The sequence below is a fragment of the Acinonyx jubatus genome, chromosome E4 (assembly GCF_027475565.1).
Source record: "Acinonyx jubatus isolate Ajub_Pintada_27869175 chromosome E4, VMU_Ajub_asm_v1.0, whole genome shotgun sequence".
Taxonomy (NCBI): Eukaryota; Metazoa; Chordata; class Mammalia; order Carnivora; family Felidae; genus Acinonyx; species Acinonyx jubatus.
Window position 1 is genome coordinate 2,828,184 of NC_069395.1, and position 17,061 is coordinate 2,845,244.

Genomic DNA, 17,061 nt, shown 5'->3' on the forward strand with positions numbered 1-17,061 from the left:
AAAGACACTTCTTTTAATGTTTTTATTTATTTTTGATACAGAGGGAGACAGAGCATGAGCAGGGGAGGGGCAGAGAGAGAGAGGGAGACACAGAATCGGAAGCAGGCTCCAGGCTCTGAGCTGTCAGCACAGAGCCCAACATGGGGCTTGAACTTACAGACCGTGAGATCATGACCTGAGCCGAAGTCGGACGCTTAACCGCCTGAGCCACCCAGGGGCCCCGTGAACACACAGATCTTTTTTTTTTTTTTAATTTTTTTTAACGTTGATTTATTTTTGAGACAGAAAGAGACGGAGCATGAACGGGGGAGGGCCAGAGAGAGAGGGAGACACAGAATCTGAAACAGGTTCCAGGCTCTGAGCCATCAGTACAGAGCCTGACGCAGGGCTTGAACTCACAGACCGCGAGATCATGACCTGAGCTGAAGTCGGACGCTTAACCGCCTGAGCCACCCACGGGCCCCGTGAACACACAGATCTTTTTGCTCGAAAACTGGGCCAAATTAGAACAGAATCACAGCTCCTTAGTGCACCCTATTCCAGACTCACACCCACACTGATGTGGGAGAGCGTGTGGAACAGATTCTGGATTTGTAGCCTGAGGCCCAGCTGTGGATTTGCTCTGTCACTTGCACAGGTCAAGGCAGATCCACTTTTCTACTTTGAGTTTTTTTTTTTTAACAAAACCCTATTTTTTCCCTACGTTAAAGTTTTTTTTTTTTTTAATTTTCAAATTTAATATATTTAAAAAATCTAAGTTCAAATTCATTAACATACGTAGTATAGGCTTCAGGAGTAGAACCCGGTGATTTATCACTTCCATGCAACGCCCAGTGCTCATCAGAACAAGTGTCCTCCGGAATGCCCATCCCCCACCTAGCCCATCCACCCACCTCCACTCTCTGTCTATCCTACATTTTTTTTTTAATTAAAACTTTTAGAAAAATGGCAAGAGCAAGACAATAAATATCTGTGTGTTCTTCATCTAGATTTGGCAATTGTTCACATTTTGTCATATTTGCTTATCTTTTTCGGAGGGATGGCCAAGGTGGCACTGTTTGCAGGCTGTGGAAGAAGGCTGCACGCGGGGGGCTCGCCCACATGTATTGTGCTGCAAGATGGAGCTGGGGGCGGGGGACAAGGAGGACCCTGTGGGCTTGGGGCCAGCGGCCAGGAGCTTACTTTCCTTACGTTGTCACGTTCTGCAGGGAATCCAAAGGATCCAAGAATTTTATATTTGAACCTAAACTAGCCGGTCATAATACAGCTTGATTTGTCACTGATTTCGTTTATAGGTAGCACGGGGATCAGAATGAGTGGCCCCAAGGTGTGCCACTTTGGCATGCAGATTTTTTCCAACTGAAAACAGTCAAAGCCCTAAAGACTCCGAAAGAAACTCTGATACCCTCCCCTCCTAAGAATTTAGACGGAGGACCTGCCCCAAGAAGAGAAGCATCACCATCGAGAACCGTAGAATAATACGAACTAGCCTGGCAGAAGCAGCTGAGCAAAGCCTGTGTTAGAATTCCTCCCTTCGTCCCATGGCTGCCGGCGGCCCCCAGACATTTGTTTATCCGACATTGACTTTTCCATCTTCCTGTTCATGGTTTTCCTTCCCTCTGTAGCCCAGCTCTTAGTTCACCTTAGCTCAGAATGACGTAAATACCTCATTTTGCCCAACGTCTTTGGGATCTCCTTTATGTGGATTCCCCGTATGGATGTCCTTAAAGTGTATTGTCTCTCATTAATCTGTCTCATGTCATTTCAATTCTTAGACCCGTCAGAAGAATCTTGAAGGGTGGATAAGAATTTTTCCTCTCCAACAGCAGAAACCATTTTTTGTTTTTTTTTTACTATTTCACCTCCGTTGACTAAAACATTTTGAAAAAAAAATCAGCAAAATAAAAATTGTTTTAAACTGTAACTTTTAGTCCAATTTTGTGATTTCCCAAACCAAAATCACTGGAGGTCAATATGTTAGAGAATTTAAAATTTAGATGCGTATGTTGTACGTCTGAAATTAGTGTAACATTGAGTGTCAACTATAATTGAATGAATGAATGAATAAAATAAAAAACAAAACTTAGATACTATAGGGGCCGAGGGCAGGCTGTTCCAAGGTAGGCCACTCTAGCATAAAGGTTATTCTGAGCAGAAGGCAATCGACCCTACAGGCTCAAGAGAAACTTTCCTCCCTTAACCACACAGAAGACTCTAAACTGGGGTCTTTCCCAGAAGAAGGGTTATGAGCAGAGATAAATTCGATCTGAGTGACCCATCTGTATGGCAGGGCAAACATCTAATTACCAAACATCTGTTCTCCGTGTCGCCCTGTGAACTGCTTGCCTCCCCTCGGAAGTCCCAGACCCCTGCCCCCTTCTCCTTAGTTCAGGGTGACGTACTGACCTCATTTTGCCCGACTGTCTTCGGAATTTCCGTGTCTGCGTGGAGTCCCCGTATAAACGCTATTAGACTTGATTTTCCCCTGTGAATCTGTTTCATGTCAATTGGACTCTTCATCTGGCAGAAGGACCTTGAAGGGGACAGGAATGCTTGCTCCCTGATAGCGCCAAAGTAAAACCACCCATCCACTGGCAAACAACATTAAACCGCATTTGGCTTCCAAATTTCATCTGTGACTACCCGTTTTTATCTGGAACTGCACATCACCAAGACCTCAACAGAGGGAAGGATTTGGAGAGGCATGATTTAAAAAATGACACTGGAGGGGCGCCTGGGTGGCTCATTTGGTTAAGGTCTGACTTTGGCTCAGGTCATGATCTTGCTGTTCATGAGTTCGAGCCCCGCATCACTTCAGATCCTTTTAAACATTAAAAACATTGCACTGAGGGTGTTCTCTACCTTATGGGAATGGGGCAAGTTCACATTTTACCGATTTACTCTGGTTTAATTGCTTCTCACAGATTGGTGTCCCTGGCATCTATTTTATTCTGACTCAGCCTATTTTAAGCAGTGTGAAATCAAAGCCTGTGGGGTCTGGCATTTTACAAGTGTGGCGCCAGCGCTGACCAATGTCGGAACAGATCTACGTTCTGTTGGCTATGTTTGCCTGGGCTGTACCCAACTTTTCAGGACTTACAGCAGATTGCAAAAATGGCCACAACTTCTTCCCTTCCCTGCATGAATGATCTTATAATGTGACTTTGCCGCTCCTCTCACGAAGAGGGAATCTGCTTCTGTACGTCTTTAATGTGGTCTCGCCTTGTGACTTGTTTTGGCCAATAGAAGGGGCAGCTGTGCAAGTTGCAGATGTTTATCTCAAGAGGCTTTGTAGGATCTGCCTTCACAATAGCTGCCATGGGACCGAGCCTGGACAAGTTTGCTGAGGATAAAAGACCATGGGAGAGGACCCCACGATCCCAGCCACCCCAAGTCAGGCCATCACAAACCAGACAGCCCAAAGCCATCCTTCTGCTGACATCAGAGAATCCAGACAAATCAGCCCAGCACTGCCCAGGCGATAAGAACTGTCTAACTGAATCCGGCCCATGCCGCCCAAGTGCAAAATCCCAAGATAAATAGAAGTTCCAGGGTGGTTCGTTATATAGGATTAGTATCTTACATAGGATTAGTATCTGATAGGACTTATCTCAGTACACTGTAGGTGCCATGACCAAAGTCCCATCTTAATTTTAATGATGTTGAAATGAATACAGTTATTCCAAGTGGTGTTATTTATACTTATAATCTTACAAGTTGCCATAGAAAAATGCCATGAATTAATTCAAATTTTCGTATGCTTAGCCTTTCAGTTCCAACCATATGTTCAACTTACTGAACATCAGCCTCAGCTTGATACTCTTCAGGAAACGTAATATTTTTTGCTCTCAGAAGACATTCTTCTATAGATTTGCCCTCTATGAAGGTGTTTGTGCTTGGGAAACTTCTTGGTTTTTATTAAACACATAGCTGCCTTCTCTAGTGGCCAATATTGAATTGAAGAACACGAAAAAGAAGCCCTGTTTCAAGTTCAGTTGTGTTTTTTAGTTCATTCTGTTCTTCAGCACAAGCCTGCCATCATTCTTACTGTAACTAATTTCATAATAGTATCTTTATTTGTATTTCATTGACAAAGGCACACTTTATTTGCATATTTATTTAGGACTTTTTTTTTTTTTTTTTTACTTTCAGAAAGAAATGATCTCTTTTTTTCTTGAAACTCCGAGTTCTCATTCTCTCTTTTGTTTCCCCACTTTTGGTAGAGACATGGGTAAAAAGCCACTCTTCTCTTAAATCTACTGGAAGTAAAATAATCGGATATTTGAAAGAATAAATGGCAGCTTGTCACCCAGCTGCAGATTCAGGGAGACGACAGACACTGCTAGAGACTGTGGTCGATTGGATTGTACCCCCTGCATTTGAAAGCAGCCGGATATTCAACGACGGTATCCTTACCAAGCCTGAAGATCTGTCGTTAGCTGATTTCCCAATTTTTTAAGAGAAGCCCCAAATACAGATTGTTGTGTGAAATCTCCTGACCGCCTAACTGCAACTAACTTAAACAATAAATGCCAGGTGGGTCGACAACACGAACCAGAGGAATAGGTGTGCAGTGAGATTTTATATATCCCCCCTCCCCAGGGTCAACACATAGTATGGAGCACAGTGGCCTAAACACAGACCAGGTAAGCGAATGAACGGGTGGATGACAGAACAGTATTCTTCAAAAGGGCACGAAATAGGAAAGGGCCACCCTGTCACTGTCCTGCCGTAGGCTCTGTATCAGCATGTGGTGGGGTAAGTCGGGAGGAAAAGAGAAGATGGAAGTGGTGGGAGGCCAATGAGGGAAGCCTTCCGAAGGAGACTTGGTCTGAAGAAGAAAGAGCAGAAGCCCCTTCTCCTGGGGCATCCTCATCCTCAGCATGGCAAGCCACTTGTGTCTTTGACAGAGAAGCTCTTTCTCTACAGAGCCCAATAGTTCTGAACTCCTTCTGCCCTGATCCCCCCTGCATCTTCTTTCAACTGTGGAATGGGTCATGGCTGGGGGAAAAAAATGTCACACGAAAGAGATAAAGAGCCATAAACCATCTATTTTCCAAGGCAGAGCTCTGCTTGAGGGGGGAAGGACAGGGTCCAAGGGCTCCGTCTCGTCTCCCTTCCCATCTATCCGGTGACTTCGGAATGCAGGTCTCTTGCCCGTCCCCGAAGACACCTCTCAGGTTCAGGTAGTTGGGGGATTCCCTAAGCTGGTCTCCTTGTCCAATTCTTGGCAATTGGGTTGAGTTCCTACCTTGAAGAGCTCAAAAATTAAAAAAAAAATTTTCTCACCATATATGTTGAGCAAGAGCCGGGTTGGAGTCATTGTTGGTCTGTGGAACTTAACAATGGTATAAATTAAGAAAGAAACAAGAAGAAATTGATTCTCCTGTATTAGAGTAAGTCACCCCAGTACGTGTATCGGTTTTATAAAAACCACAAAACATTTCTAATTTCAAAAATCTCCCATTTCAGACTAGAAAGTAGAAAGTCAAGAAAATATTTGAACTGGTTAATGAAATAAATCTGTAATTGGAACATATAGAATCTAGAGCTTCTGAGACTCAAGTTCTTTTAATGTGCAAGTTTTCTAGGCAGGAAAGGAATGGAGTGCGTGTGGCCATGTGCTCGTAGAGGATGGGGGGGCAGGGTGCTGGGGCAGGCCGTTGGCGAATAATCTCACTTACCTGTGGGGCTGGGACCAGCCCGACCTTGGCAATTTCATGCAAATGTCCGGGGGTAGAGGTGGGAATACACAGGGTACCACTCACTGACTTGGAGAAGCTTGGTGCCCTGAAACTGATGTCAGAGTTGTGGTAATGGGGGTTCCCATGAGGTTAAGATGAAGAAACTTTAGAAAGTAGAAGTTTAAAGAATCATATCTGCAAGGGCGTTCTCTGAAATTTAAGAGGGGAAGTTGGGCTGTGGGCCAGTTGGTCAGATTCTCAGTTACTGTCTTCAGCAGATTCTTGTTTACTTACTTATGAGATATCTTGGGTACCACACACCCTTCCCATTGGCGCTTGATCTCCCTTTAGATGGACCCACCCGATGTACATGCTTGGTGGGGAGTGGTGCAGCCTCTACTTTAAAAGCCCCAGGAAGGAGACTCTTCACCCCCATTCCTGAGCTGCCGTGGGGTGGGCATGTGACCTGGGCTCAGCCAGTAAGACTTTTACCCCAGGACTTTGCTGGTGGCTGTGGGGCCAGGAGCGTGGATGGGCAGCGTGCGGGGCACTTTTGTGTAGCAGGACACTTGCCGTGGCTCCTGATGTTTGGGACTCTGGCCCCCATTTGTTCCTACCCATCTTCTAAGTCTCATTCTCCCAGTTTCCAAGCCCCTGATATACCTCCAGGAAAGCACCTCCTTTTTGAGATGAGAGCCAGGGTCAGTATCTGTTGCCAGAACCAAGAGTCCTGACTGAATTCTCTCTGAAGACTGGATGGGTGTAGATGAAGGCACTCGGGGCCCCGTGCGTGTGGCTGGGTTTGCACACCCAGTATGGAGAATGTAGCAGCAGCACCATGGGTATGACTCACTGGAGACTTCCTGATGAGTTGGTGTTGGGATGTCTAAGAGGGACGGTACTTCCTATAATGAAAATGGTAACAATGATCCACTATTAAATTTGCCATTGATTATTTGCCTTCTTTGCGACAGGCATTTCTTAGAAGGTCTCGTTCAGTCCTCCAACAGCCCTGCTAGATGGGGCGACTGCTCCCATTTGCAGGTACGATGCTTGTGGCCCATTGAACATGCAGGGTGGTCAGCACTTCCGCCCAGGTCTTGTCCTTTGCTTGTTGTGCCGACACAACACCGGTCTTCCTTTCCCTCTGCACAGACAACGTGATACTCCATATGGAAAACCCAAAAGATTCCACCAAAAAAACTGCTAGAACTGGTCCACGAATTCAGCAGAGTCGCAGGATGTAAAACCAAGGCACGGAAATCAATTGAATTTCTAGACACCAATAATGAAGCAGCAGAAGGAGGAATCGAGGAATCGATCTCATTTACAATTGCACAAAACCCATAAAATACTTAGGAGTAAACATAACCAAAGAGGTGAAAAATCCATACGCCAAAAACTACAGAAAGCTTATGAAAGAAATTGAAGAAGACACAAGAAAGTGGACATCTGTCTTTCCAAAACAGAGTGGGGAAGAGTCTGTTCCCAAATACACCCCACGAACTGCTGCTGCTTTTGTTGAGTCTCTGCAGTGATCTCTCCCAACCACGTGTCAACCACATATTCTCACACCATCGTCTCATGTTTGGATCTTTCCAGGTTTGTAACCTCCTCGTAGGTGCCTGTCAGGCTCGCCAGCTCCAAAACACAGAGGCTATGCTGCTGGGTGGAGTCCAGATGCTCTTGTCCCAAACACGTCTGCTTTTTTGTTGTTCTAGATTGTTCTTTGTGCCTTGTATCCATCAGGGTTCTCCAAAGAAAAGAGATTTGCTATGAGGGATTGTGTCATGCAATTATGGAAGCATAACCCATACTGTGGGTTTCTCTGTACGGAGAAGTCTCACAATCTGCCATCTGCAAATTGGACGTCCGAGAACCACGGGAGCCAACGGTGTGAGCCCTGGTCTGAGAACCACGGGAGCCAACGGTGTGAGTCCTGGTCCAAGAGCATGGGAGCCAATGGTGTGAGTCCTGGTCTGAAAACCACGGGAGCCAACGATGTGAGTCCTGATCCGAGAACCACGGGAGCCAACGGTGTGAGTCCTGGTCCAAGTCCAAGACCCAAGAACCAGCAGTGAGGATGTGCCCCCTCAAGCCCCTTCTTCACCTTCTTGTTCTGTTCTATCCTCCGCAGAGTGGGCGGAGCCTGCCCACACCAGTGAGGGCGGCCTTCTTTACCCGACCTACTGATTCAGATGCAATGTCTCCAGACACACCTGGAATCAATATTTCCTGGGCGTCCCAAGCCCGGTCATATTGACACATAAAATTCACCATCACATCTCGATTTCACCCACGTACTTTGTCAGGACTTCTTTCCTTCTTTTATTTAGTTTTTTCCCCTATCTTGTCTGTCTGTGACATTTTTATTATTTCTGTAGCTGCCAGCAGTTGATGGGCCACGGCATTCCTCTTTCTTAGGATTGATTCTCCCCACTCCCCCTTTTAATTCAGAAATCTATGTCTTGTCTACTTTGCCTAAACAAGTTTCTGGGAACATTCCAAGGATCTTCATTTTGCTTATAATCCAGGAGGCTGTAGTGGTCTATGGTAGGAAGTGGGGACAGAGGTGAGGGGCGGGAGGAGAGACAGTCTGTGGTATTTGGGGGACCAGGGACTCCGCAATATTTGGCATAAAAGAAAGAGGCAGGTGTCTGCTTCTAGGAAGAGTTGCAGTGAACTGTCCTATAAAGACGGATTCCCATTTGTGTCAATTATTTTTTGTGTTTCTTGACATGAAAGCCTTATTTCATAACTGTTGGAAATTTCTAGAACTCAGGATTGAATGGATGCTTGTGGGCAGCTCCTACTCAGCCGGGTCCCCTCAGCCTGTGTCCCCTCTATGTGTTGGCTGTCCTGGCTTCACCTCAGGGTGCAGAAGGGCTGGTCCTGAGTGACGGGATGAAGAAAGGAAGGGCAGGTCGGCTTGGCACGCCTTGGTCCCCGAGGGTTTGGGTCTGGGTCATGAGCAGGTCATGGACTGGACGGTCTCAGAGCCTTCTTGGAGCCACCGGCCACCTCGTCAGCTTCCTAGTGACTATTTCTCCTTTTCCTTGAAGCAGCGGCTGAAGACTCCAGGAGGGAAGCACCTGGGCGTCCCAGCCGGCACCTGAGCCAAGGCCAGACACGCCTGCAGGGCACGTCTCACTTTCTGTGCCTCCGCCGAGGCTGCCCTCTCTTCACCGTGGAACAGACCACGGAGGGGTCCTGAGGAAGACGGCCGTCCTGGAGAGCAAGGGAGGTGATGTTTGTTGAGGGCCCACTGTTCAGGTACACTGAACCACACTTCGGTTGGAGACCAAGTCCTTGGAAGAGAAGAGCCGGGAACGTGGAGCCTCCTTCCGAGGTGTCCCTAGGGGAGGCTGTGGCCGTGAGAGAATCAGGAGCCGTGGAAACCACAGGCCTCTCACAGCCCAGGCCCACAGCTTCCACCTGTCCCCCAAGACAGGACAGAAGCACGACAGCACCAGCTCTGAAGGAAACTGTCACAGAGACCCACACTCTCTCCCTTGCAGTCAATGCCAAGGCTGCAGCAGCCACCTCCCCTCGGCTCTGGCGAAGACAGGGGTGCCGCCCCAAAGCCCGCCCGCACCCTCCTGTCCTTGGTGGATGCTCCAGAAATGGGCACCAGCCACGTCCAGACACGCCAGAGCCTCTGAAAGGACAAGCTTAGACAGGAGCCTGTGGCCAAGGACAGGGTGCTGGCTGCATACCCACTTTGACACCGCAAGTGAGTCTAGGCAGGACTTGGGCTGTCAAAGGCATCCCTACAAGCCTCACCTCACAGAGGTGAGCCCCTTCCTAACAGCCACACTCTCCCTGGCTCTACACGGGCTCCTGGTCCTTGGCTGGAAGGTTCCTGAAAGCACAGAGATGTGGGTCAGTCCCCAGGACAGTGAATGGAGGCAGGAGGGGCAGGTGGAGAAAGGTCGGCAAGGGGCTAAAAGTAGACGGTGTCGGGGGACCAAGTACTGAGAGAGACACAGCGTCCTCAAGGCGGGGAGCCTGCTGCCTGATCCATTGTGCATGGGCAGTTCAGGTGGAGTCTGTCAGGAGTCACCCCCAAGGCCTGGTATGACCAAGACTAATCTAAGCTGGAGAGGTCCAGGTCAAGTTCAGAGAAAAATAATCACCCAGTTGGAGACTTTCCCCAAGAGCATTGTTCATTGTCATTTCCTTCAAAAATATAGATAGTGTGAGTATCTTTCTATCATATGGGGCTCGTGTCCCAGAAAAGATGCTTAACTTTCAGTAACACATGGTCTAACCAAGATAAGAAATGAAACTTTGACTCTAAACAAAGCTTGGCATTCTCTGATACGCTTGAAACTGTGTTATCACCTCTAAAAGCACAGGTGTATATCACTGTTGACCAAAGGGGTTCAGAAGAAGATTCACACTGAGTGAGAGGGAGTCTTGCACGCAAACGTCCAACGTGAAAGAAAGAGGATGCTGTTATGTGCATACGTATCGATTATTATCAACACAGGGTTTTAGTTTACATTTCCTGCAGTGTTTCTCTTTTGTATCCTGAAATAGTCATAAAATAGTGTCTTACGTCCACGGCATCTTTGTATTGATTCTGGAGCCCGACTTCTGGGTTCAAAGCTAGGCTTTATCACTTACTAGCTGTGTGACCTTGACTAACTTACTTACCTCTCTGTGCCTAATGTCCTCATACACAAACAATACTGAGTACAATCAGCTGACATATGTCCAGCAGCTAGAACAGTACGGGCCACACGGTAAGTGCTGTGTTCAAGATTAGCTCTTATGATCATTAAGAATTACAACGTTTCATCATTATTTCTAAAAGGGGAGACGGGGGGTGCCTGGGTGGCTCCGTCGGTTGAGCGTCCGACTTCGGCTCAGGTCATGATCTCGTGGCTCGTGAGTTTGAGCCCCGCATCGGGCTCGGTGCTGACGGCTCAGAGCCTGGAGCCTGTTTCAGATTCTGTGTCTCCCTCTCTCTCTGCCCCTGACCCACTCTCATTCTGTCTCTGTCTCTCTCAAAAATAAATAAACATTAAAAATAAATAAATAAATAAATAATAAAAGTGGAGATGGGAGGACAGTCAGTGAGACTTCTCAGAGACGGTGACACTGGGCTGGAATATGAAGACGTAGGAGTTAGACAGGGATGGAGGGAAGAGGTGACAGAAGGGGTCCCTCTAGGAGGTACAGCACGTGCTCAGTGCCAGAGAAGGCAAGGGATATAGAACACGGCATGTTCGTGCTCCAATTCCCACGTTGGAGACCTTCCCAAGTGCTCTGTTTTGACTGTTCGGCCAGGACAATCCCAGCATCCTTAGCACACGGTGCATGCATAGTAAATGTGGGATAAATGAACCAGCCCAACACGGGGACTAGACCCAGAGGCTCAGCTGGGGGCACTGGTCCAGCTCCCGTCGGGCACAGCGGAGCGTTAGCGTCGGCCGTGGGCGAGCTGTGTCTCTGGGACGGATTGCACGAAAGGGGTCCACTCATTTCAAGTACCTTGGGAGACGGTCTGGCGGGCTCCTCGCCCAGGAGTGTGCGGTCGGGACGGGCACCCACACATCACCGCACCGCTGGCCGAGGCGCTTCTTGGCCGGAGGTGCCCCAGCCTGTCCCACTGTGTCTCTCACTCCTGGCCCGGCGCCCGGCAGACGGCTGGCGCTTCATGCATGTTAGCGGGAAGAATGAAAAATGTTCGAGAGGCCTGTCCTCCCGAGGACGGCCAGCGGGTGCCTGGAGAGCTGAGTGATGTGGCTACTGGCTGATTAACCCGAGAAAGTCACTCAGCTTCTGGGGGCCTCGGGGTACTCCTTGCGAGTAGCACGGGGTGCAACAGGGCACGAGCTCTGGGGCCACGCTTCCCCAGCCAGCTGCTGGCTGGGTCGCTTTAGGGAAGTTGCTCAACGTCCCTGTGCTTTGGTTTCTGTATCTATGAAATGGGGAAAACAGCAAGAAAACCTCCCAAACGAAGGTTGGGTTTGTTTAGTGCATGCCGAGTGACGGTGACAGTATCTGGCCAACAGCAAGTGCTCAGTGTTTGCCATTGTTATGGCTAGTTTCGCGAATTCTCCCAAACTAGCCCAGGGGCTGTGCGTCTCAGTTACCCAGGGGACTTAACGGTAGGTGAGGGAACAGAGCGGCCAGGACCCCAGCAGCATCCCCATCACTGCAGCCAGAGTGTGGCCCTTGTCCTCTTGTGAGGAGGCTCTGGGGGCTGGGGCCTGGGCGGGAGCCCCCAGAGGGGCGGGGAGGGTCCCCAGGGGTCTTGCCCTGGTTTGGAGAGGTTGTGTGGACATTCGCCCGTCTGTCCCGTGGCTGGTGTGCAGCGTGTTCCTTTCAGGACAGCCCCGGGGAGAAAGACCACCGCCGGATGTCCTGTGTGCACAGGCTCCTGTCCCCACGTCAGCGCAAGTCATGGAGAAAACCCAGCGTCAAGCCAACCACAGCCCGATGCTCCTTCTCAGAGGCTGGCACCTCGGGTCTGTCTTCCGGAAGGAGAGCCCAGGCTCAATTAGCCCACCTACAGCACTGAGGGCGCCGCCTTGCTGCGCCGGACCCCCAGGCCGTTGTCGGCCTCACAGGAGTAGTCTCCAGAATGTTCTGCGGTCAGAGAGAGGTTGAGGGACGCTCCTCCTCCAGAGGGGGCCGAGTTGTTCCCCAGGGGGACGTCCTCGTGATAAAACCGGGACAGGAAGGGGGAAGAGCCCCTCTGGGCCCCACAGCAAAGCTCCACCACGTCGCCCTCCACGGCCTGGGCCCCGGGTGCCCTGAAGGGGAGGACGGGGCGGGACTCTGGGACTGGGGGACCCGGGGTCTGGCGGAGGGGACCCCGGTGCTGGGCAGAACCCCGCAGCCGCCCCAACACCCGAGCTCACTGACCGCACGTGGATTGGCCTCCCGGCAGGCCTGTCCAGGGCCACTTACTGCCACGGCAAGTTTCCACGCCTGCGCTGCCCAGTGTGGTGGCCCAGGCCACACGTGGCTTTTGGGTGCAGAAACGTGGCGAGTGTGAATGAAGGAGCGAGCTTGTACATTTTGATTCAGTTAGGGGTGGCCAGCCCAGGTGACTCATTGCTGTGGGGACCTGCCCGGTCACTGACCCTCTCCCTTCTTTCTCTGCCATAACAAGCCGTTGAGCCCGCTAAAGCAGCTGTTCGTTCTGCAAACTCTGCCTTTGTCGGGAAGGGTGAGCTCTTCGTAGCTGTGGTCCCCATGGGCACCTTGAAATGTCCTCACGACCCAGGGTTCCTGAGCACCATTTGAGAAGCTCTGGCTGACGTGCCGTGATGACGGTTGAGGTGACGGTTGTGGTGACATTCAGGGCCTTCCCTGGGCAAGCTGTGCAGGAGTGACTCCGGAAGGCTCCGGAAGGCGGGGAGCTCCCCTCTGCTCCCCGGGAACGCTGACGGCTCCTCCCCAGCCTCTGCCACTGGCAGCCTGCACGGCCTCTAGAGTGTCCCTACGGGCACAGGAGAGGTAGACGTAAGAGAAGGGTGGCGGCCATTCTGAAGTCCTGTGATGCTCGGTCTCTGGGTCACCGTTCCAGTCCCGACGCCCCCGCAGACACGAGAGGGGTTCAGGATGGCATGAGGACCTCTCTGGGACAGACTCCTGTTCCCACCTGATGGGAAAGAGGGAGCTGAGGTCCCAGTGATGTCCCCACTCTACCCTCCCCTTGCTGGCCCTGTTGTCCCTTTCCACCAAACCCACTCCACACGTGGCTTTGGGATCTCTGGCTCTGTTTCCAGACACAAGCAGCCAAGGGCTCTCCTGCTACTGCTCCCCCCTCCACCCCACAGCCCTGCTTCATACACGCACTCACACAAACATACGCGGGGGGTGGGGTTAGGACCGGCGACACTTCCTACCAAATTCTTGCAGAAAACCGTAAAACAGCGTAGGGCCTCCGTGGACCATAACACTCCATGCAGAATGATTCAGACGCAGGGCAGCCAGCTGAGCAGGTGTGAACCGCCTTCTTGAATTTGATGGCGGCTTTTCACAAAGACAGGTGGCTCCTCTCCTGTCATTGCCACATCTGACGTCACCGTTGTCCCTTCTAGTTCTGCTGATGGTGGCAGGCCGTGGTCAGGGCGGGGGGAAGGGGGGGAGCTGGGAAGGCCTTGTCTGTGCAATCTTGCTCAAATTTCAAATAGGCAACCATCACACCACCAGTGTCGTCATCCTCAGCGCTAGTGTGAGCACCCGCTCAGCCACGTACCGGGCCCAGTATCCCGCTCAGGCCCCACAGAGTCCCTATTACGTGAGATGATATTATGGCCCCCATTTTGGGACATCCTCCGGGCTAATCACTGCCGCTTGCGCCCCTCTGTCACTAAAGAAGACGTGCGACGCTTGGCGGGTTTCTTTGGACTCTGGAGGCAACATGGTCCTCGTTGAAGTGCGTCTGTCTTCCCCAATCGTCGAGAAGCCCACAAGGCCGTCAGGTTTGAGCGAGGCCCAGGGCAACAGAAGTTGCCGCAAAAGCACTGATTGCCACAGAAGCTGCTCAGCCACTTGACACGTGGGAAATAGCAGATCTCGCGTCCCCCGACGTGACAAGCAGGGGCACCGCGTGGGCCTCCGAGGAGCCAGGACAAGAGAGTTAGGGCATGGGCTCCTCGGATTATGCATCAAACTATATTCCCTTTGGAGAAAAGGCATCCAGTTTGCCGCTGGGTCTTACTAGAATGTAATGCTCAGGGAAGGGCCATCAAGGGACGAGGCGACCCGGACTTCTCATCATGAGCAGAGTCTCCCGTGACCACAAGGCTGAGCCCGCACAGCACGGGCCCCTCCGCAGGGGGAGGTCATATAGACCAAAACCCTGGGCTCAGGGCTCATCTGGCACGTGTGTTACACGAGCGGGTTGCCAGACCTCTGCTGCCTTTCCTCTCCTCCCGCGGCCCAACCTATGGCCTCGTGTAGAACTCCGTGTCAGCGGTGAGCTGAGGAAGAAACGCGGGGGCTGGTTCTCAGCTCTTCATGCGCGTGGTGTTCATATCAGGGGCAGGCGGCCTGCTGTACATGATGAGGCGGCCAGGACCCTTCCCGGAAGCAGGTGACGCAGGAGACCCTTCCGGGGGTCAGCGCTTCCGGGTGTCTCATGTGTCACCTTCTCCGTCAGTCTGATTTGAACCCAAGTGAATTCCGGTGACTCCATCCCACCGCTGAGGTTCCCCGCACTCGCCCCCCCTGGGCCGGGAGGGAGCCCGAGGTCGCAGCACCAACACACGGCCGCAGCAGCCTGTCCCCCTCCGCGGAGCCTGCAAAGAAGGGCTGAGGTCTCACAAATGGACGGTTACACGAACAGGAGAATTTCAGATGGTGGGAAATTCTGTGAAAGAAACAAAATGGGAACTGCGATGCATAGGCAGACAGATGAGCAGTTGCTAATAAATTTGAGGGTTTGGTACGTTCCAGACAGTTCCCAGCCCTTCGCACCGATAAACTCCTGTAATCCTCACCAGGACCAGAAGGCAGAGGCGCAGGGACCCCCAGCAGCCTGTCCAGGGACACAGACGGCAGGTGCGGGGTCTGGCTGGCTGCGGGGGCAGGTTCCCGCCAGGTTCCCACAGCGTGCTGCCTTCTGATTCCAGTATGGTCTTGACCTTCCAGATCAGTATTCTCAAAGCCATCCTTTAAAAAACAAAAAAGAGGGGCGCCCGGGTGGCTCAGTCGGTTGAGCGTCCGACTTCGACTCAGGTCATGATCTCGCGGTTTGTGAGTTCGAGCCCCGTGTCCGGCTCTGTGCTGACAGCTCGGAGCCTGGATCCTGCTTCGGAGTCTGTGTCTCCCTCTCCCACTCACGCTCTGTCTCTCTCTGTCAAAAATAAATAAAAACATTTTTAAAAAATTAAAAATAAATAAATAACAAAAAAAGAGTAAATTCCCACTTCTAGTTGAGGTCACGTGAATTGGTCCATGTTCTCGATTCTGAAAGAAGATGTCGATATTTTATGAACAAAAGGGCAAGTCCCACGTTCAGTAGATTTAAGCCTGTGTGGAGACCAAGTGTCTTCTCTCTTCCAAGTTAGCGTCCAAGGGTCTCTCTCTTCCAACTGTCTTCCCATCAGGTGTCAAGGGGCCAAAGGAGTTTGTGCCAAGTATCGCAGGCACCTTGCTACTCTGGAGCAGAGGCAAGGTGCCCGGGGGGGGGGGGGGGGGCGGGGGCTGGCTTTGCAAACTCATGCTGCTCACGGTGATGCTACTTGATTCTGGTGGGACGCGGGGACTTCTCGGGAAGACTCCCGTGGTGCGTGTTTGTTTTCAGACCCGCGTCACAGGGGTCTGTCAGCTGCGGAGCCGTGAGGAGATTGAAAGTTCCATCAATAGCCACCCGTAAGGCCCGCCCTTCTCTTTGTGGCTCTTATCCAGCCTTCATTGCCTTTCCTCCCTGGCTAGGGTTACCTTGCAGGCAGGCTGTGCTCACACGGAATGACAGGCAGGTGGCTGTGACCACAGAGCTCCCGTGGCCTCCAGTGACGGGGACCGCTCTCTTGTGGGCTGTGGGAAGCGGCTCAGGTAGATGCTTCGGAGCTTCCGGGCGCTGACCAGGGAGGCCAGCGTGCCTGGAAATCACGAAGAAAGAACAGAGGAAGGCACGGATGCTTTTTCTTCTGCCCGGAACTGCCAAAGAGCAGAAACCGGAATTGCACGGAAGTGTTCATTTTCCAAGCTTTCTGACTTGCAGCCCGCGGAGGACTTTCTCAGCAGGCCACCAACCACCGCGCCTTCCTTTTGTGTCTCCTTCCCTCTGTTCTGCTTTTACCCCTCACACCGCGTGTAAGGCAGGTCCTTCCTAGCTCAGGGGCACAAGAGATACCGGCTGTGGGGGCAGAATCACATGGATTCTCCACCGGGAGGAAGAGGGAAGAGGTCGAGGCAGGAATGGCACGCGTAGGTAGATCCAGTCAGCCTCCTTCAGTCCGAGGAAGGGAGACAGAGTGCACAGTTAGAGGAGGGACGGTTTGGGAGCATGACTTCATCTACAGAGAGGTGGGTCTCAGGAGGACACAGGAGTCAGAGGGCTCTTTGAGAGGCTACCGCACTGGGGGTTAAAATTCATCTTTGTTCATCAGCGAGGCACTGCTTTGGGCTTACGCATTAGGGGTAAGACCTTTAAGACATTCTCCTTGAGAACACAGTTGGAGAACCGGCCTGTTTCCCACATTCGCGCGGATATTTCCTCTCTTTGAACTAAGCTTGGATTTCGCGTTTAGAGACATTTGGAGACGTCTCAGCAGATGTCCTTACGGCTCACAGCCTGTGGCTAGAAGAGAGCACCTGAGGACAGAGTGTATCTTCATAATCTCTGAGGTGACTTTGACATGTCAGAGTGCCACACACAAAAGGCAAATGACACATCGTGACTGTC